This window comes from Vigna unguiculata, chromosome 5 (genome assembly GCF_037176805.1).
Source record: "Vigna unguiculata cultivar grain cowpea cultivar isolate G323 ecotype 2 chromosome 5, ASM3717680v1, whole genome shotgun sequence".
NCBI lineage: Eukaryota > Viridiplantae > Streptophyta > Magnoliopsida > Fabales > Fabaceae > Vigna > Vigna unguiculata.
In genome coordinates this window covers 1138542-1146061 of record NC_140796.1, presented here as the reverse complement: position 1 = coordinate 1146061, position 7520 = coordinate 1138542, and the positions used below count along the sequence as shown (strand labels likewise).

General features: G+C 34.1%; 1 pseudogene across 1 annotated transcript; it reads right to left on the bottom strand.

The window, feature by feature from the left end:
* Window positions 1-1324: 1324 nt before the first annotated feature.
* LOC114184826 (subtilisin-like protease SBT1.1 pseudogene) lies at window positions 1325-4465 on the bottom strand (annotated as a pseudogene). The gene is made up of 2 exons (XR_014995031.1): window positions 4315-4465; window positions 1325-3846 (listed from the first exon to the last, which is right to left on the bottom strand). The product of XR_014995031.1 is annotated as a subtilisin-like protease SBT1.1 pseudogene (transcript).
* Between the last annotated feature and the right edge of the window lie 3055 nt (window positions 4466-7520).

The following is a 7520-nucleotide window of genomic DNA, read 5'->3' as shown; positions in this document are numbered from 1 at the left end:
CAATATAGTTTTTGTCTTTTCTAAAACGCGTTCTAATTATGAACATTAACAAAAACATTATTTAAAATAAATAAATATAGAATTTTTAGAAAGCTTCAAACAAATTTAATACAGGTTAGCTTTTATATATATATATATATATATATATATATATATATATATATATATATATATATATATATATATATATATACACGGTTCGGTCAAACCTCTTTTCAGTCCGATTCGGTCGAACCTCTTTCTGGTTCGTTTCGGTCGAACCTCTTTTTGGTCCATTTCGGTCGAACCTCTTTCTGGTCCATTTCGGTCGAATCAGTTAACGATCTGGTTCGGTCGAACTGGTTGACGGTCCGGTTTGGTCGAACGGGTTGATGTCCGGTTCGGTCGAACTGGGTGACGGTCCAATTCGATCGAACCGACTATCAAACCGAATGACGGTCTGCTTTGGTCGAACTAGCTGCTTCTTCGGTTCGGTCGAACCAATTGTTGGTCTAATTTCTTCAAACTAACTATCGGTCCGGTTCGATCGAACTTGATAAGGGTCCGATTTTTTCGAACCAATAACCGGTCCGGTTCGATCGAACCGGCTGTCGGTCCAATTCGGTCGAACTAGTTGTCGGTGTGGTTCGGTCGAACAGACTACTGGTTTGGTTCGGTTGAACTGGCTCCTGGTCCGATTCGGTCAAATTGGCTTCCAATCCAGTTCGGTCAAACCGACTTCAGATCCAATTCTTTTGAACTAGATTCCAGTCCAGTTCGGTCGAACCGACTGCCTGTCCAATTCGGTCGAATTGGCTTCTAGTCCGATTCGGTCGAATCGATTTTCAGTCCGATTCAGTCGAACCGGTTTTCAATATGGTTATGTTGAACCCTTTATCGGCCCTGTTCGGTTGAACTGGTTTTTAATTAAACCAGTTTCAGGTTCGGTTCGGTCAAACCAATTTTTGATCTGATTCACCGAACTGGTTCGGTTCGTCGAAAAGGTTCCAGTCTGGTTCAACCGATCCAGTTTAATTTGAGCCTGGTTTGGGCCTTAGAAACTTATATCATTGACAACTACTTTGTACACCCATCAAATTTCTTCTCCCACCCATCAAAATATTTCCAAAAATGTTTTCCTTTTGGTTTTCCAAAAAAATTCAAAATTATTTATAGTGTTCTTGAAAAATAAATTTCGGAAATGATGGGTGGTGCAAGAAGTAATTGCGTATATCATTATATTATATGGCCGGGGTAAGTACAATTCTCAACCTTGAAGACATACTACACGCTACCTCAAAATGTAGGAAACGAGCTTCAAGAAGTTTTCAGACAAGAACAGCCATAAGAGAAAACAAAGCCCATTAAAAAATTTAGGATTACATTGATGATTAAAATGCATAAATGCACATACTAAAACAATATTCAAAATAATTAGCAAGAATCAATGTAAAGTTACCTATATGACAGAACTTACAACAATAATGTAACAAGTCATCAATAAACTCTGTCTATTCAGCAAAAACACAACCCTTCACAAAGATTTTCACTATTGCCAGGTTATTGCTATAGGACTTCTAACTTTATATCTTTCAGATACCCAAATCAGTGACCCAAACGATGAGCTACCACCAACTTTACCTCCTCCAGTTGCCAAAAATGTCACACTATACCTTAATTTCTGACCCAGTTTTTCAAACTTCAATTTCCTTGGTTCAACACTAACCGAAACTCCATTCGGTTGTTCCACTTTAACTGCATAAGAACTTTGAGATTTTCCAACATTTGTGACAACCCTTCTGTATGTCACACTAGAATTAAAGGCACTTCTGCCAAATAGAACAGAAAATGAAGGGTAGTTCAAGTCACCAGCTTGTGGAACTGCTTTTTTAGAACATACAAAGTTACTTCTTGATAATAAAGCAATCTGAGAAGAAGTATAGTTTATGCTGCAAAAATAATTGAAGTAGTCTTTGGTGCTGATATCATACACTAACCCTGGATCAGAAGCACTCACAGGGTTAACATGGCCTGAACCAAAAACAAAGGGAGTGGCCAATGGTGAGTTATTAGAAGCCATGTCTGAAATTGGAGCTCCTTTGTTGTTCAATGTGTAAGCAGTAGTCATCAGAGCAGATTTAATGGCTGCAGGGGACCAATCTTTGTGCAAAGATTTTAGCAGTGCTGCTATGCCACTAACATGAGGACAAGACATTGAAGTACCTGAAAGTATGTTGAATGATACTTTTCTTTTGTCACTTTTGAGAAAGCTTGGGCTAATTTTGGGTGGCCAAGCAGCCAAAATGTTCACACCAGGTGCAGTCACGTCAGGCTTAATCACTTCTGGTCCCACTAAACTTGGTCCTCTTGAAGAAAATGCTGCCATCACTGGTGCAGGGTCCCTGAACCTTGTCCCCATAAAGGAAATTGAAGCTGTTGGTTTTTTTTTAACAGATTCACTATAGCTTCTAACAATCTTGCTTGCAGAAGCCCCCAAGGATGTGGCTGGTAAAACATGAGGGTCAGCAAAAAGTTCTTCTCCTTGATATTCATTGTTGAGAAGAATCATTCCAGCTCCACCAGCCACTTTCACTTCCTCTCCTTTCTCAGTTCTACCATTTATTCCTCTTTCACAAGCAACCATTTTCCCATGCACAAGCTTTGGATCAAGAGAGCCTCCAGTGCAATACTGTGCTTCTTTAGTTGGACCTGCTGATTTGCCATAGACAAGGGGCAATTGGGTTGTCTTCTTACCTTGATATAAAGATGACCCTTTGAAAATCTGTCCATTCCCAAGCTTTACTTTTGTTGGAAAGGTTCTGTCTGTGGAGCTAGCAGCAACAGTCATGATCCATGGAGCACCATTTCCAAGTGTTGATGGAAAAGGGCCTGAATTACCTGCGGAGCAAGCAACCAAAACCCCTTTCTGGGTTGCCCCAAATGAAGCTATGGCAATGCTATCAGTGTAAAAAGGTTTTGGAATACTCCCTAAAGAGAGTGACAACACATCAACCCCATCAGAAACTGCTTGGTTCATAGCAGCTAATACATCAGAATTAGTACACCCAGAAGACCAACATACTTTATAAGCTGCAATTCTAGAAGTGTACCTCATTCCAGTTGCTGTACCTCTAGCCTGGCCAAGAAAGTTGGCATTTTTCACCACATCACCTGCTGCAGTTGAAGCAGTGTGTGTTCCATGCCCCTGGGAATCTCTTGCAGAAAGGTAATCCACTGTTTCATTGATTTTTCTTCCAAAGTATTTTTCATACCCCTTGAAATAGGCTCTTGCACCAATAAGCTTCTTGTTGCAATTTGAGGGAGAGAACTTGGTGCCTTTCTCACAAACACCTTTCCAATGAGAAGGCACTGGGGAAAATCCTGAGTCTTGGAAACTGCTGTGTTCAGGCCATATTCCTGAATCAAGAATCCCAATGATCACATCATTGGCCAAGTTAGAAGCACTCCAAAGTGCTCTTCTACTCTTTAGGCCAAGAAACTGTGGACTGTACGTTGTGTGGAGTGTTGATAGTTCATCAGGTATGGCTGAGAGGAAACCCTCAACTTGGTTCAAGTATTTGAGGTGTTTCTTGGAAAGATGAGCAGCGAAACCAAACATGGTGGTTTCATAGGCATAAAGGAGTTGAGGGGCTAAAATCTCTTCTTCTCCGTCTTCTTGCATTGAAGCTTCAGAAATAAAATCAATGATGGATTCAAACCATGGCTTTGAGTTGTCTTGAGAATGAATTGAGGCTCTGATCTTAGTCTTGTCAATGTGAACTATGTATGTGTGTTGATCCGCAAGAGCTGTTGAATTTGTCACCATAAAAGCCAGAAATAGGACAAGTGTTCTAAAGATCATGATGCCTGCAAAAAATGAAGAAGGAATTCACACTTCATGGATGCTAAGGTCCTAAAATGAATCCATAAGAATCTTCAATTCAAGAAAAACTAAAATATGAAACAATGTTACACTATTTCCACTTCCTTCTGTTACATTTTTCATCCTAAGAGACAGAGTTTCTAGCTACAAACCGGTTTCTAACATTAAAATATTGTGTACTTTAGGAATCTAGATAATTGAAAGTAAATTTTGCCTATGTAAGTATGCAAACTATACAATGCAGTGAGATAGAGATCACAGAAGATTGAAGCAAGGGTCTGTTGTGTAGATTGTACCTGTGCTGGGCTTGGTACAAGATCACGAAAAAAGTTAATGCAATATGAAATTCTGATAAAGTTTTCACATCAAATATTGAATCAGCACTAAAATGAGTAGAAGTTTAAATTTTAACTTTATGTATATGCTCATTGCAACTATAGAAAAGAGTTCACCTTTTCTTACTTTTCTTCTACTTCAAGAGTGCAGAATGAGATGACATCAATCCAAAGATCTCCAAAGATTTATATAGAAATGGAGGTGCAGCAAACAACAAGACTAATATGTTAAAACAAATTTTTTAAAAAATGCATATAAAAAAGATAGAATAAAAGGAATTAAACTCAATATGACAAAATCTCACAATAAAAAAGACTGTCATACATAACTGTTTAGCAGTCAATATTATAACACCTAAAGCAAGAATGGTTATGATGTCATATTTTAATTATTTCAATCTCATTATTTTCTTGTAAATGGTTATTAGTCTCTAAATTTAGTGACAAATTTTGATTTGGAAGGTCAAGATCGGAATCGTGTACACTAACAGAAACATATAACAGTAACATAAATGAAAGTAAATAAGATCAAAGAAGATACCTAGTTTTTTTGTTTTTCACTATGGCCTAACATGCATGAAACTAAGAACTCATTTTTTTCTTTTTTGTGAAGTATTTTTAGTATGTAGTTGATGTAAGTTAACCACGTGACTTGAATTTAAGAGCACTCATGTATAAGAGATGTTGGTTATCAAATATAGAAATAACTTTCTCAGTTTGTACCACTTTATATCACCTGCTTTCGGTTCTTCCTTTGGCACACTTTTCCCTTTTCAGAACCTTTTTCTGTGTCTTATTTATGGCTTTTGTAAACACATGGCTGAGACAACATTATGAGTCATGACAAATTTTTTGTCAAGGGAAATTTTACACGTATTTTGAGTTTTAACTATATATTGAGGAAATTTATTTAAAACTTTCATTTCCACCTTTTCCATGAAATTTCTTTCTAACCTCTTGGGAAATATGTTTTGCCTGTAATATTATGTCTGTCATTCAGAAATGCTTCATGTTTGGTCATATCTATTTGTTACTCAATCTTACAAGTAGACTTCATTTGTTACTCTATTCACTATACAATAAGATCATAAGTTTGAATAACACTGAATTTAAACAAGTTTGTATAAAATATCAACACTCAACTTTCGACCTAAAACCTTAAAACACAATAAAATCAAAAGGTCAAATAACTCCTTTGAAAACATACTATGAACAAGTTTGTGTGAAATATTTCTACCTAAAACCTTAAAACAATCAAATATCAAAACACCACTTTTGATCTAAAACTTAGACAATAAAATCATAAGATACAATAACTCCTTTGAAAATACATTGAATTATAAACAAGTTTTGTATAAAATAAAGACACAACTTTCAACCTAAAACCTTAAAAAGATAAAATATCAAGACACGTCGACCTAAAACTTTAAGAGACAATAAAATAATAAGATCCAATAACTCCTTTCAAAACACACCGAATTGTGAACAAGTTTGTATAAAATATCAAGTAACCACTTTCAATCTAAAACCTTGAGACAATAGATTTATTAGTCATTCTACTTATATATTATTTGTCTTACTCATTTTTAGTGAACGTGAGATTTCCAATTCACCTTGAATTCTTGTCTATTGCAGCCTAAAGTCATTAACTATCTTATCTTTTGTCTTATAATAATCATAAATGTACACCTAAACCCATACACCAGTATGAATATAAGAAGAAATTTCATCAACATTCATTGTTGCAGCACAGATACGTAACAGATCAAGGGATTTCATAACACGGCCCTGCTCATTTATTCCAAGTTGGTTGAATCACGTGGTAGTTTGGTTTAAGGTGATGAGAACAGTGAAGAATTGAAGTTTTTGATTAACATGTTCACATTTCTTTTCAAAGCTAGTTTCATAACTATTATTGATGTCACACCAAGAACTCAAATTATTGCCAATGTCACGGCTAGTGTTCATTCACACTGCTGCAAATGTCACAGATACTATGCACAAGTTCATACTATTGCCAATGCCACAGAGTGTTCATCATTCATATTACTCTGCCAATGTTTTCTGAGTAGTACATTTCAGCTATGAAAGGTTCATTGCTGTTAAGGGACCACAGGTTTCAGACCTCAAGAATTTTCTGCTCTCAAACCATTATGCTTGTTCAATTTAGAGTGGTTTTGTACTTTGAGTCCAATTTAAGGCACCGTTTTACCACTTTTTTTTTTCCTTTTTGTTTATCTGAACATGTTGGAGTTCATAATTAGGAACAATTGTAGCATTAAAATGGAGACACATTAAATGTAAATGATGATGTACTTGTAGAAGAGGGCATTGCAGAGACTTTAATTATCATGGTATGGGGTACGAGAAAAGTTAAATACGTGCAGTTGGATCATGTGAGGGAGGAACTGCATATTTTTCATCACTAAGATCTCTCCACATTAATTCACCACACTTCCAACTAAATCAACTTTTTGAATTTTTTTATTTTTTTCCTTAAATGATATTATTTTAAAAAATATTTACATAATGAAAAAAATATAGAACTCTCTCAGAATTTGGTCACTGGAAAATTTAATTTTAGATGAATTTTTGTTGCTGTCGAAGATGTTACTGGAAAAACAAAATCACAGTTTAAAGTGTTTTGAATTAGAGAATAAATTTGAAGGAATAGAATAAAAAGAAATGAATGTAAAAATCATACTTTGAATTAAAAAAATAAATTTGAAGAAATAGAAAAGAAAAAAAAATGAAAAAGATGGTTGAAAGTAACATTATTTAGATTAAATGGAAAGATAAGGAAGAAAAAAGAAAAATAAAGAAGATACAAATATATATATAATGAAAAATAAAATAAAACTTTTTATCAATAATATTTATTTATTATTTTAATAGCACTATTGTTATTTTAACTAGTGAGACATGTGTCTTTTTTTTATCTTATGGTAATAAAAAAAACTATTTTTTATTTGTTATTAAAATAAAAAATGTATTTAAATTTATGAAAAATATATCTCAAAAAATAATTATAAATAATAGTTTTAAAATTTAAAGAATAAAATAATTAATAAAATATTTATGTTGGTAAAGATAAAATCATTCATAAAATTGTGTACATCTTATACAAAACAATCTCATTTATTAATAATTATATATATATATAGTTATAATAAAAAAGTTTTAAAATTATAATAATTAAAATTTTGCTTTTAATTTTCTTTACATTTTTTTCTTCTATTGCTTTGTTCGCGTTATGCAAAGAAAGTATTTCCTTGCCAAGAGTAAAAGTGTGATATGTTTTCTACCATTTTTTTCTTTTTTTC